Source organism: Pongo pygmaeus, chromosome 6 (genome assembly GCF_028885625.2).
Source record: "Pongo pygmaeus isolate AG05252 chromosome 6, NHGRI_mPonPyg2-v2.0_pri, whole genome shotgun sequence".
In the NCBI taxonomy this organism is placed as follows: domain Eukaryota; kingdom Metazoa; phylum Chordata; class Mammalia; order Primates; family Hominidae; genus Pongo; species Pongo pygmaeus.
This window is the reverse complement of record NC_072379.2, coordinates 49757077-49766928: the sequence shown is the minus strand read 5'-3', so window position 1 is coordinate 49766928 and position 9852 is coordinate 49757077. Positions and strand designations below refer to the sequence as shown.

Genomic DNA, 9852 nt, shown 5'->3' with positions numbered 1-9852 from the left:
ATTACTAACCGGTGAGTTTGAAGTGTAGGAAGAACGGAAAATTCCTAATAAGGAAGCAACCTCTTATGAACCTGAGCAAGCAAGCTGGCAGCGTGTGCAGCCCAGTACACGTGGCAACAATGATAAGGATGGAGGGGCCCGGAGTGGGGGTGACCCAGCCCTTGCCTGCCAGTGGGATCTCTTAGTCAGGCTTGTGAGTGACCTCAGGCTGAAGGGCTAAGGGCCATGGCAGAAGCCTGACAGGAGAGGCAGGGAGCACAGAGCCAAGAGAGGCTAGCTTAGTTTAGGGAGTAGGGACGGCTTCCCAAGGGGGTTGGTGCAGTTAGTGGGACCAGGGAACATGCTCACCTTTTATAGGGAGTGAGGCTCTCCTGGGTCATGAAACTGAGCTACAGAAGCCTGGCACCTTTCTCAGGCTCTTCTGGTTGTAAGTTACAGAAAGCCATGGGAGCCAACTTGAGCAAATGCAATGGATGGGGCACTGCAGAGGCTCATGGAATCAGAGAACAGAGACTGCAGGACCTAGGGAAGGCACAGGACTGGACCGGGGGACACAGTAAAGAGCCCAGGAAGGGTGTCCTTTCTACTTTCATCTGAGACTCTACTTCATCTTCCCTTTGGCTTTGGACTGTCTTGCCTCGTTTTTTGTTGGGAAGGCCACCAACAGCTCCTGAGCTTACGTGTCTCAGAGCCAAGTTCCTCTCTGTCTCAGTTGAAATTTACCATGAAGGGACTGGTTTGCCTCCTGTACACCCATCAATTCCACCAGAAGCAAGGGAGGACAAGGGAACAAAACAGCTTTCAAAACAACATTGTGGATGGGAGAGAAGCGGGGAGGTACGAATAAGGGGTCTAGGCTTCACCCTAGGCTGCCAGGAAGGATCAGTCACTCTCCCCAGTAAATTAAGCAAAGTCCAGAAAGAAGAGAGAGTGATTTCAGGAAGCAGTAGGGGTGGACAGAAGAGGTACCCTCCTCCCCCTTGGACTTGGAAAAACAGAGCCAGCACTCTCCTGGCCATGAGTCAGAAAGTAGAGCTGTAGGGGGTGGCTGCAGAACCACAGGGTACATTTTCTTTTCACTCTTTCATTGTGTCACCTTAAAGAAATTAAGTAAAACTGCCAGTAAGGAAAAAAGAAAGCTAATGGTGGGGATATTGCTCAAAGGCAGAAAATTAGTTAAACATTACATTGGGGTTTTCACAACAGGTTGGTGTACTGATTTTCTCACAGCTCCTTAATGACTCTTGGAAAAAAAGATATAATTTTAATGTGGTCTTGATTGCTTTATTCTCAGGTCAGCCTGAGAATTTTCTCGTGATGTTAACTATTCATTTTTGTAAGAAGCCTGCATAAATAAAAGTACAAGTACCAGGTGTCCAGTGTGGCATTTCAGGAGCTTGGAGAAAGAGGATGGAGAAGGTGAGAGCTGGGGGAAAATTGAGAGGTGGCCAGAAAGAGAGGCTTTGGTCATTTCCAGAGTCATGGAGATGCAGAGAACTAGCTTTAGGCATTGCATGTAATTTAATGTTCTTCAATGTCCTGTAGCCTAAGACCACCTGGAACACACCTGTAGTCAACACAGTTAGGCTGATTAATGCCACAGCAAGGGAAACTGCACGCTGTGGGGAAGCTTGAGGCATCTCAAAAGGGTGGATTAAGGGAAGGGCACCCAATAAAGCTTTGGGGGCTGGAGTTAGTCACAGGATGATGTTGGCAGGATTTCATCAGATTCTGTAAACTGGGGAGTTTCTGGAAAAGTAAGTGGTCTTATCTTTGGGATTCACAAGTCTGTGTGGAGTTACTGACAGGTCAATTTCTCTGTGGTCTTATCTGGGAACAAATGGGCCTGAAAGAGCTGGTGTTTCAAGGTTTGAACTCAGATTGTCTGTGATGCCCACCACAGTGTAGTCGGGAGAAATTGGCCTGCTTTGAAAGTGAGGCTTATGTTTTGAAAATTGTGGTTTCTGTTTTAATTCTCAGTCCCTGTCATCTCTCTGCCAACATGAACCCCAGTCTGCCAGTCTACCTTTTTCATTTACTCATTATTTTTCTATCCCATCGCTATGGTTATTCTACTGACATGCTACATGTAACATAAAGAGCCCTACAGCTGCATAACCTCCTGAGAGAGGACTTCTATAGTTTGCAGTGGAGAACTGGAGATGGTGCTCATTCACAGATATCTAACACTCGGTAAGTCATCTTGTTTGACCACTCCCTCCTCACAGGTCTGTGCCTTAACTGTGCATGTGAAATATTATATATCTTAGATTTAAGAAACAATTTGGCTCAACAAATGACAGTATCAGGGAGCTATTATGAGTTCTAAGAACTATCATCCTCCTGCTATAGGTCCACACAAGACTTGAGCATGGCAGGCTGCCTCCTAGGGCTGGGTAGTCAAGAAGGGCTGATAGTGGGTGAGCTAGTCAAGAAGCGCAGCAAAATGATGGTGAAATACCACCTCATACTTACTAGGATGGCTACTATTAAAAAAGAACACACACACAGAAAATAACAGATGTGGGCAAGCATGTGGAGAGATTGGAACCCTTGGGCACTGTTGGTGGGAATGTAAAATGGTGCAGCTATTATGGAAGACAACATGCTGGAACTTCTAAAAAATAAAAATAGAATTACCATATGATGCAGTAATTCCACTCTGGGATATACCAGAATTGAAAGAATTGAAAGCAAGATCTTGAAGAGATATTTATATAACGATGTTCATAGCAGCATTATTTACCTTAGCCAAAAGGTACAAGCAAATCAAGTGTTCATTGATGCACGAATGAAAAAGCAAAATGTGGCATATCCATACAATGGAATATAATTCAGCTATAAGAAGGAATAAAATGCTGACATCTGTTATAACATGGCTGAACCTTGATGACATTATGCCAAGTGAAAGTAGCCAGACATAAAAGGCTACATCGTGTATGATTCCACTAACATGAAGTACTTAGAGCATTAAAATTCATAAGGACACAAAGTAGAATGGTGGTTTCCAGGGGCTTGGGGGCAAAGGGGAACAGAGAGTTATTGCTTAATGGTTATACAGAGTTTGGGGAAGATGAAAATGTTTTAGAGATATGTTGGTTATGGTTGCACAACAATGTGAGTGTACTTAATGCCACTAAACTCTACGTTTAAAATGGCTGAAATGTTACATTTTCTGTTACATATATTTCATCATAATTAGAACAATGTTTTTAAAGCTAAAAAAAAAAGTCTAGCAGTAGAAGAACCCACAGGTAGCACAAACCCAAGTCCTTGGAGGAGGCTAGACACTGTGACTAAGGAAGTCACATTCACATACCAGATCAAGGGGCAGGGAATGGGGGCCAACACTGAGGTCAGGAGCTGGTTGGTGTTAGAACAGATGATTCAAGGGATTAGCTAAAGGATTCTCTTTGTTGCCTGACTTCAGTGCACTGCAGGGGTGAGTCAGACTCAAGGATGCAAAATCAGAGCAGATAAGGGTTTTCCTTCTTCTTTTTCTCCCTCTCTTCAAGAATATTCAGTGGAGATTTCAAACAGCCTAGAATTCTCCAGTAAAGTGGTTCGGGGAATAGAATTATAGACTTCATCCTCTGAGCCCACTGAATTCTTCCCCATCATAAGCAGAGCCAGATACAAGTGAGCACATAACTTCTCATGCTAGTGAGAAGCTATCGATTATGGCTGGGACATATGGCAAAACCAGCATGTCTCTCTCTAATGCTAGTGTTGGGAGCTTTCAAATCTAGAAGGACCAGCTGTGGTATATAGACATCAGAAGGGGTGTGGCTAAGGTAGGGAGCCCCTATAGCAAGTAAAAGTTATAAATCTAGACAGGCAGTCAGAGTTAGGGGTGTTCCCAGGACAGTTATTAGATCTCCAGCAAGGAGCCACAGATCATGGGTCCAAGGAAGAGCCAGAGGGAGTGGAGTTTTAAAGAAGCTGGACTTTAGGTGCTGGTGTGTTTCATGCTCTGTATCTTTTCTCTCCTGTACCTCATCTTGGTTCTTTGAAGCCTTTCTGGGTTTAAGGGAATGTCTTCAGTTCAGGGAAATGCTAGGTCCACTTTCTGCACTCATTCTTGGGAGAGAAGAAAGAAAAACAACCCAATAAAGAGAGAATGACCTAAGAGATATCTCAAAAGACCAGGGACCAAAAGAGGAGATTCCCAAAAAAACATTCTGGGAAAGCAGAAATAGTCAACGCTTTGCCCTTCCATGGGAAGTTCCACTCTCTGAACATGTTGGTCACTGGTTTGCTTTCTTCTCAGGGGTGACACAAGGTATGCAGAAACCCTTGAGGTCCCCTGGAGGGCAGAGTGAACCATCAACAACAGGTAGTCAGAGCCCAGCCTTATGGTCTGGAATTAAGCATCTAGAAGGATAGGGATGACAGGGGGAGGGCAAGAACAGTTAGGACCTTGCTTCTGGAGTACCTAGAAAAACATGGAGAGATGGAAGCAAACCAAGGACTGGGACATGAGGGAAGACAAGTTAGAAGCCCACTTGCCAGGATGAATTTATCACATTAATATGGACTAACCAAGAAGCTGACAATGCTGTGTCCTTTTGGAGCAATTAAAGAAATTCCTGACTGACTCTAACTCAGGAGCATCTGAAAATGACCTGGTAAGGACATTATTAACAACTGAAAAATATCTACTGTAGATTGAATGCCATTCATGAGTTAGGCAGTTTTCATTTACTCTCCCATTTACTCTGGACGGTAAGGAAGGTGTGACTAGTCCATCTTACAGATGAGGAAAGTGAGGCTCAGAGAAATAAAATCGCTCATTAGCAAACAGTGGAAGCAGAGTGTAAGGGAAGTGCATCATCATTGTACATGCTTTCCCTTATGCTTGTGAATGTTTATGATCTGAACTTTATTGTCTCAAGTAAGGTTTCTTCTCTTCATCAACACCAGCTATCCATGGGAAAAGTTAAAATCCTACATTGCACCTCTGCCTTGGGAGCCAAATAAATGGGTCCATGTTCTTAATGACAGCTGCCCTTCCCTCCTCTTCTCTGTGAGTCTGTGGAGGTGTTTATGAATGATAGATCCCATGCTCTGCATTGTCAAGTTGACTCTGGTGTCTTTTAATTCTCCTCTCTGGAAGAAAAAAAAGGTTTTTTCCTAATAGAGCAACCACTTATCACTTGGAGTCTTTGAGAAGCAAAATGGTGGTCTTCAGATGGATCTACAAATTCCATTCACCCCCAAAAGGACCTATAAACGTAGCTGTCACAAGAGATTAGTCAAAAATGCATTTTTTTTTTCCTGACAAAATGAGTGAGAACAGTCTTTTGTTAGAATGACATCATAAAAAATTGAGTTTAAAAGTCTGATTCTTGTGTCTTAATACTGGGTGTGACAGGCGTATACATTCCTAAATTTGTTGAGACAATATTTGACAAAGGTTTACAATAATATTAAAGTAGTGACCTCCATGGGCAGGGAAAGGGGCCTAGAAGTCCCCTCTCTGGAAATAGTCATGAGTGGGCTGGATAATCATTGGATGGAGACTGGGAAAGGTGGGCTGGACCTGGAGTCAACACCTACCTGCACACAACAATCACCTGTGGTAATTTACAAACTGAGACACTCAGAGTGAAGCTCAAGAATCTCTATTTTTTAACAAGCACCTCAAGTTATATTCATGTTGCTATGCAAGCTCCAGTTCTCTGAGAATCATTGCCCTAGATCACTGTACTCCAAACTTCCCTGAAAGTAAGAATCATCTGGCAGCGCTTGTTAAATGTTCACTACACCAGGCCTCTCTCATGGACTTGGTGATGACTTGTGTAGAGTCCATGAATCAGTGGGGTTTGGGAACAACTGAACTAAAAGATTAACAGAATCCTTTATATCACTAAGATTTTGTAGCTCAGATGAAAGTTTCCATTTAATTTTAGTTCTGCTCACATATAGTGAGAGTAAAGACAGATAACTGAAACAACATGGGTGTCATAGTCTGTTTTCTGTTGCTATAGCAGAATACCTCAGACTGGGTAATGTATAAAGAAAAGAGATCTATTTGTCTCACTGTTCTGGAGGCTAGGAAGTCCAAAAGCACAGTGCTGGCAACCAGCGAGGATCTCTGTGTGTTATCCCATGGTGGAAGGGTGAAAGGGCAAGCAAGCACATGATACAGAGAAGAAAATGGGACTGAACTCTTGATAACTCACCCACTTCTACAATAATGACATTAGGCATTAATCCATTCACAAGGGAGGAGCCTCATGACCTAATCACCTCTTTTTTTTTTTTTTTGAGACAGTCTTGCTCTGTCTCCCAGGCTGCAGTGCAGTGGTGAGATGACAACTCACTGCAACCTCCGCCACCCAGGTTCAAGTGATTCTCCTGCCTCAGCCTCCTGAGTAGCTGGGATTACACGTGCACACCACCACACCTGGCTAATTTTTGTATTTTTAGTAAAGATGGGGTTTCATCATATTGGCCAGGCTGGTCTCTAACTCTTGACCTCAGGTGATCTGTCCACCTAGGTCTCCCAAAGTGCTGGGATTACAGGCGTGAGCCACCATGCCTGGCCCCTAATCACCTCTTAAAGATCCCACCTCTTACTACTGTCACAATGGCAATTAAATTTCAACATGAGTTTTGGAGGGAACATTCAAACCATAACAACGAGGGATTCTATGAAGCAGGGTAATAATGCTGTGCTTCTCCTTTGCATGTCCTCAACTCATTTATTTTTCTCTGTAGCACTTCACAAAATCAGAATTTCTACTTAGATTCTACCTTCTCAGCAGCTGCCTTCTTCTTTCTCTCTCATTATGTAGTCCCATGCCAGCAGAACTTAGGGGCAGAAAATGCATTGAAAGACATTTGAACACAGAATGTCTGGCTCACCTTGATGTGTTTTTCTTTTCTACAGGATCTTCACTTTGTCTTTTGAAACTCCGAGTTCTTGGGGAAACTTAGCTTCCTTGGTATCTTGCTGATGGCTTCAAATGGTTGTACTTATTCTTGTTGTGTTTTTATACCCATCTTTTATAGTTATTTTCAGTGGAAGGTCTGTCTGAAACCAACGACTCCATCATGGTCAGAAGTGGAAGTCTGCCTGTTTTGGTTTTTAATTGATTTAGTATAGTAGCCGTAGAGATTCATTAAAAATTTAAGATTAAAAGTAAGATTTGTTAATGTTTTTGTCTGCCTTCACATTTTTGAGATATGGTTACATACAGCAAAATGCACAGATCTTAAATGTGCAGTTAGATGAGTTTTGACAGATGTGTATACTCCTGTAAATGTGTCATTTTATTCTTAATTATATTTTATTTATATTACCTAACAACCAACACCAAAATAGCTTTGGCATAATAGTCAAAATTCATAGATCAAGCCACATTTTCATAAATTGAAGTTTCACAAGATTTACTTAGGCAACCGTGTGAATTACCATTTAAGTACAGCTCACCTCAGCACACAACCATGCCTGGCTCTTAAAAAATGAATGAATATCTTCTGGATTAAATTGTTGACTTTATTTTAAAAATTAAATTGCTCAAGTCTTTGCATTGAATAATAGCTCTAAGTTTGGCAATCTTGTTTGAGTCATTTTTTAAACCAATTTTCATCAAAAACATAAATCATTTTATTGTTCAAAGATAGAAAAATGTAGATAGGATTCCCCAAAATTTCCTCACCGGTAAGTTTATTCTAGATATAACCATTATCTACAGCTTGACATTTTATGCATAAAAAATTATTTAAATAAAATATTGTACATAAATTTGTATAAAGTGTTTTCTCTTAAAACTGACCAATAATCACTTGTCTTATGTCAACAATTATGCTTTCACACTTCCCTTTTAAATAGCTGCAGAGTTTATTGTATAGAATTTACTTAACAAACACTCTGTTGGAACTTTGGATTATTTCCATTAATTTACCATTAAAAACTACATTGTGCTATACATCTCCAAGTTGAAAAATTTTCCTAATTCACCACTTATTTTCTTAGGATAAGTTTATATCAGTGGAACTGCTTAGTCAATGATATGCAGATTTTCTAAAGACATTTTTTTCATACAGCAATGTTTCTCATGAGAAATTCTTCGCCAATTTGTACTTCATAGCTCATAGGAGAGATCTTAATTCCTCCCTTATTTCACTAACACAAGCAGAAAATGTCATGCCCTTGTTTTGATTTGTATTTCTTTTGTTACTATTGAGGTTGAGCCCTTTTTCTTATATTTATTTCCCTCCCATGTCTTATATTTTTCTTTTTTAAATGCCTATTTATAGCTTTCATCCTTTTTGGAATGCTTATGTTTTTCTTATTGATCTGTAGTAGCTTGTTATATGTTAACTGTTGGAATTTCATATGTGCTACAGATACTGTCCCCAGCTTGTCATTTGCCTCCTGGTTATGTTTGCTGATCCAGTGCAGAACCCCATCGGGTGCAGAGTAGGACGACATGAGAGAGCCAAGGCTGGAGAGTTAGGCACAGGCTAGGTCACCTAAGGACTAGCTGCTCATGCAAAGGAGCAAGGAGGTGCTACTGACGAGGGTAGGACTTTAAAATATCTAGGGAGTGAAGTCTTCAGGTTTTGCTGACTGGATAAGGGACGTGGGATCCAAGAAGGTGATGCAGGCAACACCAACTCTGGCTTTGGCCTTGAGGTGGACAGTGGTGTCTCGAATTATTAATAAATGGTCATCAGGTAGAAGCATGTTTTGGGAGGAAAATGATAAGCATTAGAGTTACAGTCTTTGCAGTTCCTGCAACAACCAGTATTTAGCTGTCAGAGCCTCACAGCTTAGTACAGTTCCTGGCACAATGGATTGCTTAGTAAAATTGAAATGAATTCATTATCGGCTTCCATCAAGAAAGATGATGATCTTCTCTTTGGTGACTGTTTGATCTCTGTGCCTAGTACTGGCAGCCTCACAATTAATTTAATGTAATTAATTTATTTTTTTGAGATGCAGTCTCACTCTGTCACCCAGGCCAGAGTGCAGTGGCGCGATCTCGGCTCACCGCAACCTCCGCCTCCTGGATTCAAGTGATTCTCCTGCCTCAGCCTCCCTGAGTAGCTGGGAAAACAGGCACCCACCACCATGCCCAGCTAATTTTTGTATTTTTAGTAGAGACGGGGTTTTGCCACATTGGCCAGGCTGGTCTTGAACCCCTGACCTCAGGTGATCCATCCGCCTTGGCCTCCCAAAGTGCCAGGATTACAGACATGAGCCACCACGCCCGGCCCACAATTAATTTTAATAATCTCACTTCTGCTTCCTAGGAACCCGAAGACAGTAAAGGTCATAAATGATGTACCTTTTACATCTGGCAGAGGGCCAGGACAGTTCTGGGGTTCATATTTCTCTCCTTCTCTACTCTGAGGTTTGTACAACCCCCCCCTAAGGTAAGTGTTTCTATAGTTCTCATGAAATTCCTGTTAGAATCCAACAAGTTGCATTTACCGCTTTTCAATCTTCAGCATCTTCTTTGTGGCTGGGGTAAAGAAGCTCACTGTGGACTCTCATTCAGTCTCGGGTGCATTGGGCAACCTCTGGGAAAAGCACTGCTCTGATGAACAGGGGAATGAACGACTGCTGCCACACAGGCAGGTTTGGGGAGCTGCAGGCCATCCTGTTGGGTGATGGTGTTCTAGCTCTGGGGGTAAACAAAGGCAAAGAGGTTCTCAGGTCGGGGTGGTGGGTGGATAGAGAGGGGAGTGTGAAAGAGAGAGACCTAAACAGAAAAGCTTGCCAGAAATTCAGAAAAAAAAACCACCTTTTAATTCTGTAGTTCCCAATATTCACAGCTGTTTATTATAAAGCTCACATTTGGGCTAATTCCACAAGTTATTAATCATCCACTGCTC

General features: G+C 42.0%; 1 long non-coding RNA gene across 1 annotated transcript; it reads left to right on the top strand.

Moving 5' to 3' along the window:
* The first annotated feature begins 1381 nt into the window (after positions 1-1381).
* LOC129041382 (uncharacterized) lies at positions 1382-9590 on the top strand. The gene is made up of 4 exons (XR_010126888.1): positions 1382-1419; positions 2101-2193; positions 8359-9368; positions 9466-9590. It is a non-coding gene; the product is annotated as an uncharacterized LOC129041382 (long non-coding RNA).
* Positions 9591-9852: the final 262 nt, after the last annotated feature.